General features: G+C 40.8%; 1 non-coding gene across 1 annotated transcript; it reads left to right on the top strand.

Moving 5' to 3' along the window:
• The first annotated feature begins 8,227 nt into the window (after positions 1-8,227).
• On the top strand, positions 8,228-8,334 carry LOC128773130 (U6 spliceosomal RNA). Its single transcript, XR_008417412.1, has one exon. It is a non-coding gene; the product is annotated as a U6 spliceosomal RNA (small nuclear RNA).
• Positions 8,335-14,628: the final 6,294 nt, after the last annotated feature.

Below are 14,628 nucleotides of genomic sequence, written 5' to 3'. Positions count from 1 at the left end.
TCTCTGCCCCTCCCCCGTTCATGCTCTGTCTCTCTCTCTGTCTCAAAAATAAATAAACGTTTAAAAAAAAAATATATTGCTGGTTTGGGGCACCTGGGTGGCTCAGTCGGTTAAGCGTCCGATTTCGGCTCAGGTCATGATCTCATGGTTCACGAGTTCGAGCCCCACGTCGGGCTCTGTGCTGACAGCTCAGAGCCTGGAGCCTGTTTCAGATTCTGTGTCTCCCTCTCTCTCTCTGACCCTCCCCCATTCATGCTCTGTCTCTCTCTGTCTCAAAAGTAAATAACCGTTAAAAAAAGAAAAGAAAAAAAAAAGAAAAAATTGCTGGTTCTCTAATGTTTGCTTTTCCAGACTAAGGAAACTTTCTCTTAAGATATCTATGATATACAGAAGTGTCATAAAGTATTCATTTGTAAACTGAAGCATTTATCTTTTCTCTCTACATAACTCCCCTGAAATTCAAAAACTCTCAATGAGTATTCTTTCTTTCATTGCAATTACAATTGTTTGCATAAGTTCAATAAGAACCTGTTCATCTTGTAACAGGTCACCATTGGAAATACTGGTTATTTTACCAAGGCTTTGACTGGAATGTCATATGTGAGAGTGACATTCATAGACTCAGATATGACCAGACAGCTTTAAGGAACTAAGGTTGACTTTATGAAACATGGAGCCTTAAAGCCCCTTGGAAATGTTGGCCTGGTACCTTGCTTACAGAGTTCCCAGCAGCTTCACCAGATGAGCAAAGAAGGTCACTTCCTGGCAGGTGCAGGAACCTCAGGATATCTTGGGGACCTCATGAAGAGGAATTCGCCCAATTCTACAGGTATTGCAGGCCTGTCTGATGGCAAGTATTTGGCTTGGCTTTTGGCCTGGAGAGGCTACTAAAAGTTCAACCAAGAGATTCTTTATAAAAGGTTCAGCAAAGCAAACTTTAAAAGATCCTCATGATCAATCGCTATTCTTTCTGGGCTTATGTAAATAATTAGGCCGGGTTTGTTAAGACTGGACTTGTTCTACAAATGCATTGGTCTCAATTTGGCTATCTCTGGAAAGGCGGGTTTTTTAGAGAGAAAAAACTATGTTTCAACAATGCACCATTATGGATGTTAAAGTCTAGTTACAATTGTCTTTAAATGTTTGTTGTTTACCTAAACTAGACAACTTCAGGTAAACTTGAGAAAAATTGTCAGAGTGTTTCATGTAAAGACAATCTTCTGTGCTTGTTATTCTGTGGGGATAATAATAAGACCCCGTGGGCATATGATTATTTAAACAACTGGAAAACAGGATGGATCTCTAAATATGCAAACCATATCTTCCCTAAATCTGATCTGACAGTTACCAGAAACCTGCCCCTTTCAAAGACTTGGAGGTGGACTTTACAGACGTACAACCAAACAGAGGATTCAGTTTCAGGTATCACCCCATGGGTCCATCACTCCAGAGCTAAGAAGGCCAACTCAGCGGAACCCTCAACCTGGCAAAGTGATCCGGATCCAGTCAACCTGCTTAAACTGACCCTCAAAAAGACACTGGCCCCTGAGATCTCCAGCCCTGCCCCAGCCACACCCCAGAAGCTGGCTGGCCTGTGCACGGCAGAAGTTTGAGGAATCAACGTGTGCACCGAGCCCAATGGTTTGGATGCAATTCTGCCAGCCCTTGCCCCTTACTGGTGTCATAGCCCTGATCTTGCTTCTTGCTATTGGGCTAATAGAGACTGCAGCAACAAGCTGGACATGGGACAGATGGCAGAATCTCTGGTAACCTTACAAACCAAATAAACTCCCTGGCAGCAGTGTCCCTGCAAAATAGGCGAGCCCTTGACCTCCTCACTTCAGAAGAAGGAGGGACTTGTATCTTTCTGGGGGAGGGATGTTGCTATTTTGTAAACCAATCAGCAATAGCCAGGACTAAGGTTAAGGAACTCAAGGAAAGAATTCAACATACACAACAGGAAAGTATCAGTCAATGGAAAGGATGGGATCTCACAGACTGGGCATCCTGGCTCCCTGCTTTCCAAAATTTTACTTGTGACCAGAGGCCCTTGTATACTAAATACCCTGGTACGTTTTATTGAAGACACTGTTGCTTGCCAAACTGGAGCACTGGAGCACTTATCTTAGCCTTCCAAGGGTGCAACCCTTAGAGCTAAAAAGTGATGCCTAATAAAAGATTTTTAAAAAGGCATTGGGGGGGGGGGGGATGTTGGGAAAATGAATAAATTTTTACACCATAAGATGGTCAACGGGACTAAAATAAGCTCTGGTCTCTAGCTTAGAGACTCCTCTTCCGAGTTCTTCTTGCCCTGTTTGCTGCGCGTGTGAGCCCCCCCCCCCCCCACCGCGTGCACGCGCGCGTGCACGCACACACACACACACACACACACACACACACACACACACACAAATATGGAGGCTGACAACTATAAATGACCCTTCCCGCTTGCATTCAGCACTCAAATCTTTGGAAAAACTGTCTCCTCTGAGCCTGCCGGTGTTAAATAAATCTCTGATCCACCAAGATCTCCGAGTGCCGCTTGGTTTTTCTGCCAGCGTTCCAGCCTGGTTCCGTAACAGAATCAAGAATTAACTTGGGGCACCTGGCTGGCTCAGTCAGTAGAGCATGTGACTCTTGATCTTGGGGTCACAAGTTTGAGCCCCATGTTGGGTGTAGAGATTACTTAAAAACAAAATTTTAAAAAAAAGGAACCTGATCAGCTGAGGTGACCATGATCCCCAGACTTGGGGATGGATTGCATTGTGAAAATATAAGATCACGGACAGGAATAGAGTAGCATGATTCTTATGGCTGTGTGCTTTGTGAACTTTTCACTAAGTACAGGAAAATTCAAGATTGATAGAAGAGTTTGGATATGATTTAAATAGAAGTTGTGTCTATAGTAGTGTTACTTATACTTGTCTGGTCATTGCAAACTTAGTAGCCTAAACAGCACCTATTCCTTATTTTGCTCACAGATATACAATTTGGGCAAGGCTCAGTGGAACAGCTCGTCTGCACCACATGACATCAGCTGGCGCAGCTCAAAATCAAGGCCAGGGTCTGGAATCTGAAGGCTTGATCATTCACACATCTGGCAGTTGATGCTAGCTGTTGGGACTTCAGCTAGAACTGTGAGCTGGAATGCCTATACGTGGCCCCTCCATCTGGTTGCTTGACTTCCTCCCTGCCTGGCAACTATGTTCCAAAAGTGAGCACTCCAAGAGAAAGTCCCAAGAGGACAAGGTATAGCTGGGGCACAGGGGTACAAGAGCACGTAGCTCTGGGTGTCCCCAACAGACCAGGTTGGGCCACTCACCGCTCACCAAATCAAAAGCAGAGAGATGAGTAGTGGTGAGACAAGAAAGGAATTTATTTCAGTGAGACCAACGCTGGGAGGACAGCCGACTAGCATTTCAAAGACTGTCTCCAAAGGGCTGAAAATGCATCCAGGTTTATATAAGGAAATTGTAGGGCAAAGGTCAGTTGGTATGTGCAGGTGGACAGTGAAGGTCAGGTCGATCATTGTCTTGACGTCTATCATGGGCAGGGTGTTGCTGGGTCAGGGCAGTCCTTGTTGCTTGAGGGAGTACCTTCAGTTTCTCTCAGGGGATGCTTTGCCCATAGGGTCTTTTGCCTGAGTTAAGAAATAAGCTAGAGGGGCGCCTAGGTGGCTCAGTTGGTTAAGCGTCTTACCTCACCTCAGGTCATGATCTTACCATCTGTGAGTTTGAGCCCCGAGTCAGGCTCTGTGCTGACAGCTCGGAGCCTGGAGCCTGCTTCGTATTCTGTGCCTCCCTCTCTCTCTGCCCCTCCCCTGTTCATGCTCTGTCTCAAAAATAAATAAAAAAATTAAAATTGTTTAAAAAAAAAGAAATAAGCTAGAAAGAACTTAATTAGAATGTTTGGAGGTAGCTGGAAGTCCTCTTTCAAATGCAGAAGATGCATTGAATTCCATGGCCTAATCTCAGAAGTCAAATAACATCATTTTCACTATATTCTATTTGTTGAAGCAATGGAAAACAAACACATTTAAGGGGAGAGAACGTGACTATACTTCTTAATGGGAGAAGTAACAGTTATATTGTAAGAAGAGCATGTGGAAAGAGAAATATTGTGGCCATTTAAGGAAAATTTTGTCCAAAAAAATCATTCAAAAGGTCTCTTTTTCGATATATATTTTTTTCAGAATTAAACCTGAAGAGGTAAAAAAACAAACAAAAAACAAGCTAATTGGAGTCTGCTCCAATTACTTACCATGTCCAGGTGTTATGTAGATATGAGCTGGTCAATATTAATACCAAACAACAGTCAAGTACACAGCCATGGCTAAAAGCAGGTGGAAGGACTACAAGCCTACATTTATGTGTTACCTAATTTTTATCCAAAAATTTCTGAAACTACAGTAAAATTTCTGGAACTACAGTAAAGTCAGATAATGGTGATGCAGGCTAGCTGAGTCTGAGGATGCAGAGGGGGTTCTGCAGGACCAGCCAGGAGGATCCTTGGCCTTGCACAGGATGGAAATCAAACACTAGCCAAGAGGAAGTGAGAGTGATGTTTATCAAAGACAAGTACAGAGAGAGAAGATACAGATAGAATGTCTGAGAGACTCAGCAAGGAAAGAAAAGAGTCTTTTCATTGCTTGGGGTCTGTTTTTTTGTGTTTTTGTTTTGTTTTGTTTTTAATTTTTTTTTAATTTTTTTAACGTTTATTTATTTTTGAGACAGAGAGAGACAGAGCATGAGCAGGGGAGGGTCAGAGGAAGGGAGACACAGAATCCGAAACAGGCTCCAGGCTCTGAGCTATCAGCACAGAGCCCGCACTAGAGCCCGACGCGGGGCTCGATCTCATGGACCGCGAGATCATGACCTGAGCCGAAGTCGGCCGCTTAACCGACTGAGCCACCCAGGCGCCCCATGGTTTTAATTTTTTTAACGTTTATTTATTCTTGAGACAGAGCATGAACGGGGGAGGGGCAGAGAGAGAGGGAGACACAGAATTGGAAGCAGGCTCCAGGCTCTGAGCCATCAGCCCAGAGCCCGACGCGGGGCTCGAACTCACAGACCGTGAGATCGTGACCTGAGTTGAAGTCGGACGCTTAACCGACTGAGCCACCCAGGCGAGTTTGTTTTTGTTTTTGTTTTTGTTTTAATTGGTGATGGTGGTCTGCCATATGTGTCCTCTCAGGCATCCAGGCATTGGTCAAAACAAGTTGTGCTCAAGTGTCCTCCATAAGTCACTTACGCCCTGGAGCTAGGGGTGTTGGCATCAAGTCGTGAGGAGTCAGTGGTCTTGGAAAACATTCATGATGACCTTGACCAGTCACTCCTATCTGTTGCCTATTGTGCTGGAAGCCTCCAAAGTAACCATTCATTAACTCCTTCACCTTTACAAAGAGGACATACAGTGGGGTGCCTGGGTGGTTCGGTTGGTTAAGCGTCTTCGGCTCAGGTCATGATCTCAAGGTTGGTGAGTTTGAGCCCCGTATTGGGCTGTGTGCTGTCAGCGTGGAGCTTGGAACCTGCATTGGATTCTGTGTCTCCCTCTCTCTCTGCCCCTCCCCCAATCATGCTGTCTCTCTCGGTCTGTCTCTCTCAAAAATGAATAAACATTTTAAAAATTTAAATATATTTAAAAAATTAAAAAACAAAGAGGACATACAATAAGCCATGTGTAAGGCAGGGTTCAGGTCCTAGCAGGAATAGTAACAACAACAGTAAAAAAACCATCATTTATGGGGTCTTTCAGTTTCCCTGTCTTAATGGGAAATGGAGGAGAAAATAAGAAACCGCTGGCTCTTAGATAATACTGTTACAAGTAACATTCCTTTCCCATAATGAATAATATTACTAAGGCATTCTCCCAACTTAAAACAGCTGTGTTCCCAAAGTTCTTAAATAAGTTCTTTAGCACTCAGGGTCCATTTTCTTACTGAAATAATAAACATAATGATAGGGCTCTCGGGAAGAGTGGGGACAAAAAGGAGTGAGAGGCTCTAGAGATTAAGGACTCCCAGGGAGGTCCTACTTAGTCTTTAGGTGTACTTTCTTTAGTCTCCATGGCATTTAAAAGAGCCAGTAATTCTTCTTATGCCAGTAATTCACTCATTTAACAAAAGTTTATGCCTTTTTGCTGGGAAGGCAGGAATACAGTAGTGTGGAATAGAACAGTTTCTCATATCTTTCTCCAATCACCTTTCTTAATCGTATACCTACTGGAATTTGCTTAGGGATTTTCATTCTTGGAACCATGTGAGATAGATATGAGGGTTAATTTTATGTGTCAACTTGACTAGACCACTTGACTTGCTCAGGTATTTGGCCAAACACTATTCAGGGACGCCTGGGTGGCTCAGGCAGTTAAGTGTCAGACTTCAGCTCAGGTCATGATCTCACAGTTCGTGGGTTCAAGCCCTGCATCAGGCTCTGCTGACAGCTCAGAGCCTGGAGCCTGCTTTGGATTCTGTCTCCTTCTCTCTGCCACTCTCTCAAAAATAAACAAACATTACCAAAAAATTTTTAAAAAAATTTGAATCTGCAGACTGAGTAAAGAAGATTCCTGTCCTTACTGTGAGTGGGTCTCATCGAATTAAAGTCTGCCTAGAACAAATAAGGTAATAGATAATTTTAAAAAGCCCACTCTGTCTCTCTTTTCTTTTTTCCTTATATTACTATGGTGTAGTGGTAGGCAAAATTTGCATGTGGGTGGTAATAACATGTCTTTCCCTAATTATAAACTATGATAGGATTCATCTATGTATCATATGATTTCACTCATGGAATTTGAGAAACACAACAGAGGAATAGAGGGGAAGGGAAGGAAAAATAATATAAAAACAAAGAGGGAGGCAAACCATAGAGACTCTTAGATACAGAGAACAAACTGAGGGTTGCTGTAGGGGTGGAAGGTGGAGGGATGGGTTAAATGGGTGATGGGCATTAAGAAGGGCACTTCTGGGGATGAGCCCTGGGTGTCATATGTAGGAGATACATCGCTGGATTCTATTCCTGAAGCTAAGACTGTACTGTATGTTAACTAACTTGAACTTAAATTAAAAAAAAAAATAGGATTCATCTATGTTCAAGAGAATTCCCAGATTCCAACTTTCTTGGGCATTTATTAAACAGCGGGAGGGGGTTAGGTAGCAGGAAGAAGAGATGGAATAGGATTTAGGATAATTACAAAGCCCAAGATGTGGGGGTAAGTGAGGAGGAGCCTGGGGTTTTATTTTTTCCTCCCTTCTCTCCTTTCTTCACTGAGGGTCTTCTCCTCCTTCTGGTCCCTGACACCACATCCTCGCCTGCCCGGGTGTGGCCTCTCACTAAAAGTGAAAAGAAGAGAAAAGCTGGAGAAATGGGAGTGTTTGGAGTTGGTAAGCCCAAGCAGCAGCCTGCAGAGAGAAGAGGGGTCCTTATGGCCCCTGGCTACCCATCTGGAACAAGGGGTTCTATTTCCACATGGCTATTTCTATGCCTGTATGAGACATGGCTAATGCATGTTATTATGTAGCTATTATTAGGTTTCAACACTATCTCATTCTCTTCTTCCAGATACACAGAAGACTACTTTTCTCAGCTGCCCTTGCAAGTGAGCAGGGTCATGTGACTATTATGACTAACAATATGTGGGCAAAAGTGACAAATCATTTCTGGGCTGTGGCAGTGTAAAGCTGTTTGTGATTCTCAAGTCTCTCTGCTGCCTTGTCATTGCAGTAGTGGAAGGGATCTTGGGTGGAACTGGAAGAGATAAAACATGGGCTCAGAAGTAGCCTATATTTCAAAAAAAATTCTTTTTATGTTTTTTTATTTTTGAGAGAGAGACAGAGCATGAGCTGGGAAGGGTCAGAGAGGTGGGGGAGACAGAGAATCTGAAGCAAGCTCCAGGCTCTGAGCGGTCAGCACAGAGCCTGACATGGGGCTCGAACCCATGGACTGCAAGATCATGACCTGAGCCGAAGTCAGATGCTTAACCAACTGAGCCACCCAGGCACCCCAGAGGTAGCCTATATTTTTGAGCCACCACTGTGGATTGGGATAAGGGGAGGGTAGCCCTGATGAGCCACCCAGACCCACAACAAGTTTTGTAGGAGCGAGAAATAAATCTTGATTATACTAAACAACCAAGATTTTCAGAGCTGCTCGATATCATAGCATAACCCAGACTATCCTGCCAGATATAATTATGAAAACTGGGGCCTGCATATTTAAGAAAACACAAACTTGTGCTCTCTTTGGCAGCACATATACTAAAATTAGAATGATACAGAGAAGATTAGCATGGCCCCTGCACAAGGATGACACACAAATTTATAAAGTGTTCCATATTAAAAAAAAAAAAAAAAAAAGCACAGACTTTATTTTATTTCTGGGGAATGGAAGGTATTGATTTATTTCTGGGGAATGGAGTCAGTTAGACCTGGGTTTGAATGCCTGCTCTACCGTTTCCATTTGTGACACTGGGCAGTTAACATGACCTCTCTAAGTTTAGTTTCCTCATCTACCAAATAAGGATAAAAATGCCTATTTGGGGGACATCTGGCTGGTTCAGTCAGTACAGCATGTGACTGTTGATCTCAGGGTCGTAAGTTTGAGCCCCTTGTTGGGTGTAGGGATTACTTTTTTAAAATGTCTATTTTGTAAGGTTATTTTGTGGACTATAAAATATTCAAGTAATGAAAACCTCTAACGGTAGCTGGCACATTATAAGAAATCAATAAAAGGTAACTTTATAAGATCCATTTCTGTTTATTTACACTTAACAAATATCAAAGGAGAAAAATAATTCTCTTTGTATATTTAAATCAAACACTGCCTAACAAGCCTTGTATTGCAAAAAATGTGAGAACTACTTAATTTGCATTTAGCAAAGGACAGTGTGGCTTTGGAAAATTTCACTTGAAGATTTAGAAGTCCAGAAATTTGCCTTTACATTATTGGGATAAATATGTTTACTTTGTGGTTCTTAGTTTTTAATATGCTAAGTTGCATCAAAGCAGTAATCTGCTTAAAAGATACAGTCTTCCCATGTACTGTAAATTATCTCAATATGTGGACTGGGAAATGGTTTTCTAATGATATAAATCATGAATATGTCTCTCAATTCAGTTTCCTAATTTTGTAATAGTCATTACACCTATAAATTGCTATTAAATTCATCACAAATATCTGGGAGGTGGAAGCTTTAATACTCCCCTCCCCCAGGTAGCCTCAGTAGTCTCACACATACATGCACATGAACAAACCTGACTATTTTTTTAATAGCAAATATGCCAAAATTAAAATACACATGAGTATTATCACCTTTAAAGGAATCACTCTGGGAAGCTGGTTAGCTGTTGAAGAATATCAGGACTTCTCAACCTCTTTTTGTGACTCCAACATCATCTTGTGACTTCAGAAGTCGGCACATTCTTTCCTATATCCCTGATCACAACAAATATATCCTTTAAGAATAAATTTGATTTTTTTTGGAAGGAGTCAAAAGTTACCTCAGACCTATTATGATTAATTAAATGATCAAGATAGTAATATCTTCTTTGCTAAAAGTTGAGATATGACTATACAATCCTATGACTCATAGTCTGACTTAGAATTAATAGCACAGGTTTGGAATAAAAGTATATTATTAACTTATATTAACTTATTCCAGAATTTAAAGGACAAGATTCATTAGGGCATATAATGTATAAATGTACACAAATACCCACAAAGTAATACAAAAGTCACTAAGTAATTTTTATTTCATACTTTCTTGAACAGCAGAAGCTATATTACCTCTCCTGCTTCTGGCTGTCAGGCCACCAACCTTCAAGAACAAATAAGTGCCTTTACCTCTGAGACGGAGAGGAAAAAGAAGGCAGGGCACAGGAAAAGTATTCAAAGAAGTAATGGCTGAAGATTTTCCATATTTGGCAAAAATCTAGAGATTTGAGAAGCTTGGTGTGGCAAAAATTCACACCAAGACACATCATGGTCAAACTCTGGACCCTAAGACCAAAAAAAAAAAAAAAAAAAAAAAAAAAAAGAAGAAGAAGAAAAAAAATATCTTGAAAGTAGCCAAAGAGAAATACCACATTACCTATAGGGTAAAAAAGCAATGTGAATGACAGCAGAGTTTTCATTGAAACCATATGGGCCAGAAGGAAGTTGCAAAACAGTTTTCAAGAGCTGAAAGAAAAAAACTATTGACCCAGAATTCCCCATCCAGTTAAAATAACCTTAAAAAATGAAGGGAAAAGGGATTGTGGTTTTTAAGATTTGGGGTACAACAGCCAATCTGGCATCTTTTCTTTGGGAAGGTAAGGGGAAACGGTAAGATCAGGAGAGGTACTTTGGGGAAGCAAGGAGTAAATGGGAGAGTAGAGACTGTTCCTTGAGGAATTGATCTAAGGGTTTAGAGAAGGCCTGGAGAACAAGAAAATCTTGGGGTATTCTGAAAAGTTCTTTGTAAACCCTACTTATGCCATGATGCTCTTCATGATGCTCTTCTCAGGCATCATGCTGCAAGGACTCAGAAGTTATCTCCAAGGATCCACTTAAGGGCCAGTCTTTCCTTTGGAAGGTACAGAGTTTGTACATCCCAAGCCTGGTGAGCTAACCAAATGACAAAGAGCAACCAAATGCAATGTGTGGACTTTATCTGGATCTTGATTTGGGAAACAAAACAAAACACAACACTGTAAAACAAAGCAAAACAATGACCTTTTTCTTTTAACAGTTTATTAAAGTATAACTGACATACAATAAATTGCATATACTCAAATGTACAGATTGATAGATAGTGATACATGCATACATCTGTGAAAACATCACCACCATTCCAATTTTAGTATATGTGCTGTTGAAGAGAGCATAACCATCACCACGATCAAAATAATGTCCATATTCTTGAGCCCCAAGAGTTTCTTCTTGTCCCTCTGGAATCCCTCCCTCTGGCTTATCCCTATCCTCCCTATCCCAGCCAGTCACTTATCTTCTATTACTAAGTTTGTATTTAGAATTTTATATAAATGGAACATAGTGTATGTACGTCTGGCATTATTCACTCAGCACAATTACTTTGCGATTCTTTTATTTTATTACTACATGGATAGTGTATTCCTTTTTATTGCTGGATAGTATCCCATTATATTGATAGATCTCAATTTATTTTTACCTCAATTTTTCCATCACCTGTATCTTGATAAGCATTTTGGATTGTTTCCAGTTTGGGGATGAAGGTGTCATGGATATTCACATACATGTGCCTTCGCTTCTCTGGGTTAAAAACCTTTGAGTGGAATAGCTGTGTCATATGGTAGGTATATATTTAAGTTTTTAACTAAAACTGCATGCTGGGACCTAAATGTAAAACCTAACACTATAGAACTTTTGGAAGAAAATATAGGGAAAAATCTTTGTGATCTTGAGTTAGGCAAAAATTTCTTGGATATCACAATAAAACATGATTCATAGAAGAAAAAAACTGATAAATGATAAATTTGCACTTCCTCAAAAGTAAGGACTACATGGGGGAGGGAGGTGGAAGGCAAAAAAATAAATAAAAGAACTAAATTTTTTGTAAAACACTGTTAAGAGAATGAAAAGAGAAACCATAGACTGGGAGAAAAGCTTTGTAAATCATACATCTGTGAAAGGACTTACTTTGAGAATATATAAGGGATTCTCAAAACAAAATGATAAGAAAACAAGTAACTCAAGTTTTGAAATGAGCAGAAGAGGAACACCTGGCTGACTCAGTCAAGTTAAGCATCTAACTCTTGATCTCAGCTCCGGTCTTGATGTCAAAGTCCTGAGCTCAAGCCCCATATTGGGCTCCCTGCTGGGCATGGAGTCTACTTAAAATAAGTAAATTTAAGCAGACAAACAAACAAATAAATAGATAAATAAATAAAATGGGCAGAAGATTTGAACAGGCCAAAAATATACATGCTAAATGAGCACAAGAACAAATGCTCAACATCATTAGTCATTAGGAAAATGTAAATTAAGACCCAGTGAATTATTACTACACACCTATTACAATGTTTAAAATATAAAAGACTGACAATACCAATTACTAGCAAGGATGTAAAATACCTAGAACTCTCCTAAACTGGTGGGAATTTAAAATGGTACAAACACTTTGGCAAACAGTTTGTCAGTTTCTTTTATTGTGAAATTTCAACTTTGAAATATCTTCAAACTTACGTAAAAGTTACAAGAGTCGTCCAAAGAACTTTCATATATTCTTTTACTAAATTCCCCAATAGCCCATTTTCTGCATGTGACTTATCATCATCTCTCCCTCTATTTTCTGAATCGTTTGAGAGCTAACTGCATATTCCTATTACCTATTAAGGCTGCAGTGGAAATTTCCTAGTAACAAGGACGTTTTTCTAAGTGACCAGAGTACCATTAATGTCAGGAAATGAACACTAACATACTCCTGCCATCTAATCTACAAACACCATCCCCCCTCAAATTTTGCTGATTGCTTTGATTATGTCATTTATAGGTCCATCATCCAGTACAGATTCCAATTTTAGACAAATAGAGAATTTTGAACATAGATGGGTATTAAATGATGTTAAACAATTGTTACATTTTTAATCAGTAAGGATGACATTATGTTTGTAAAAAGTCTTTGCATATTAGAGATACATACCTAAGTATTTATTAAAAAAAAAATGATGTTTGAGATTTTCTTTGAGATTCAATCCTCAGGGAGGTGGAATGGAAGGTGAAAAATGAAATAAGACTGGCAAGATATCTACCATTGTTGAAGCTGGGTGATGAGTACAGGAGGGTTTATTATAATATTTCTTCTACTTTGATATATGTTTCAAATTTTCCATAATTTGAGAGTTTTTAAATGAAACACCAATGGAGAAATTGAAGGATTGTAAAGATTGTAGTGGTATCATATTTGTGATTTAGAAACATTACTCTGGATACAATAGGAAAAAATGTCAAGTGGGGCAAGAATGAAAAACGGTGACTGTTTTTTGAGCTGTTGAAGTCATCCAAGGAAGAGGTGATAGTGGCTTGAACTAAGTTAGTGGTAATGGGAGGGAATGAAGTGGACAGACTGAAGAAATGGACTACCTGGATGTGAAAGATGAAAGAAAAGGAATGCAGAATCCCTCTTTGTTGGCTTGGCCCAAGGTGGGCAGGGTGGCACCATTTACCTAGACAACACTGGGGGGGAAAAAAAAACGAATCCCAGGGAAAGGAAGGAAAAGATGGTTGGAAGAAGCCTTGGGTCAAAGGATTACATTTGTGTTATCACATTATCTGAGCCAGATAAGGGTGTTATCTGGGCCAGAATTGAGTGATAAATGACAGCAAGATATTTAAGCAATCATTATTTAGCAAACAGTTCAGGGGTAGGAAAGGTAGATAAAGAAGTGTCACTGAGACCTGAAATCTAACTTGAGGTAATATGATTATTTTTTTTAATGTTTATTCATTTTTGAGAGAGAGAGAGAGAGAGAGAGACACAGAGAGAGAGAGAGACAGAGAGAGAGAGAGGGACAGAGAGAGAAGAAGATACAGAATCCCAAGCAGGCTCTGGGCTCTAAGCTATCAGCCCAGAGCCTGATAAGGGCTTGAATCCAGGAACCATGAGATCCTGACCTTAGCCAAAGTCCAGCGCTTAACCAGCTGAGCCACCCAGGTGCCCCAGTAATATGATTATTGTTTTTTAGTTTTAATTTTTTATTTTAAAAAAAAAATTTTTTTTTAATGTTTATTTATTTTTGAGACAGAGAGAGACAGAGCATGAACGGGGGAGAGGCAGAGAGAGAGGGAGACACAGAATCCGAAGCAGGCTCCAGGCTCTGAGCCATCAGCCCAGAGCCCTACGCCGGGCTCGAACTCAGGGACCGGGAGATCGTGACCTGAGCTGAAGTCAGACGCTTAACCGACTGAGCCACCCAGGCGCCCCTAGTTTTAATTTTTTAAAAGATGTGTATTTATTTTTGAGAGAGACAAAGCACGAGTGGGGGAGGAACCGAAAGGGCGGGGGTGGGGGAAGAGACACAGAATCCAAAGCAGGCTCCAGGCCTCCCAAGGGGGGGGGGGGGGCAAGGAGCCCAAAGGGGGTTCTGGAACCTAGGAACCGTGAGACCATGACCTGAGTTGAAGTTGGAAGCGCAACCAACTGAGCCACTCAGGTGTCCCTAATATGATTATTCTTAATTGACGCGCTGCATTAGTAGGTAACTGAAAATGAAGTGCCATGACAACGTCTAGGTAGGTAGTTTATTTTATAAACTTGAAAAAATATGATTGGAGGCAGGATATAACAGAAAGACCTCCTAGGTTCACATTAAGTAAACTGGCCATAGGACAGAATTCTCTTCAGGGGACCGTAGCTCATGAAGATGCCTGAGGGAAAGGAATTTTTCAATTGAAATTGCAAGGTGGTACCGGAGATTCTTAAAGATGGGAATGCAGGGACAGGACATGCACGGGATGTTGAATCCATCGTTAAGGGGTTGACTCTGGCTGGGGGCACGAAGCTGGGGAAACGGGAAGTAGAGGTCACGATCTTTACTCCTAGTAGTCTCCTGGGAAGGTTCAAGGTTAGACCCTAAGGGCCTTGAAAATTCATCAAAGTCTGCCCTTTTGAGTTTCTTGT

The sequence above is a fragment of the Panthera pardus genome, unplaced genomic scaffold (genome assembly GCF_024362965.1).
Source record: "Panthera pardus isolate Hobbes unplaced genomic scaffold, ASM2436296v1 HiC_scaffold_24, whole genome shotgun sequence".
Taxonomy (NCBI): Eukaryota; Metazoa; Chordata; class Mammalia; order Carnivora; family Felidae; genus Panthera; species Panthera pardus.
This window is presented reverse-complemented; position numbering and strand designations above follow the sequence as displayed.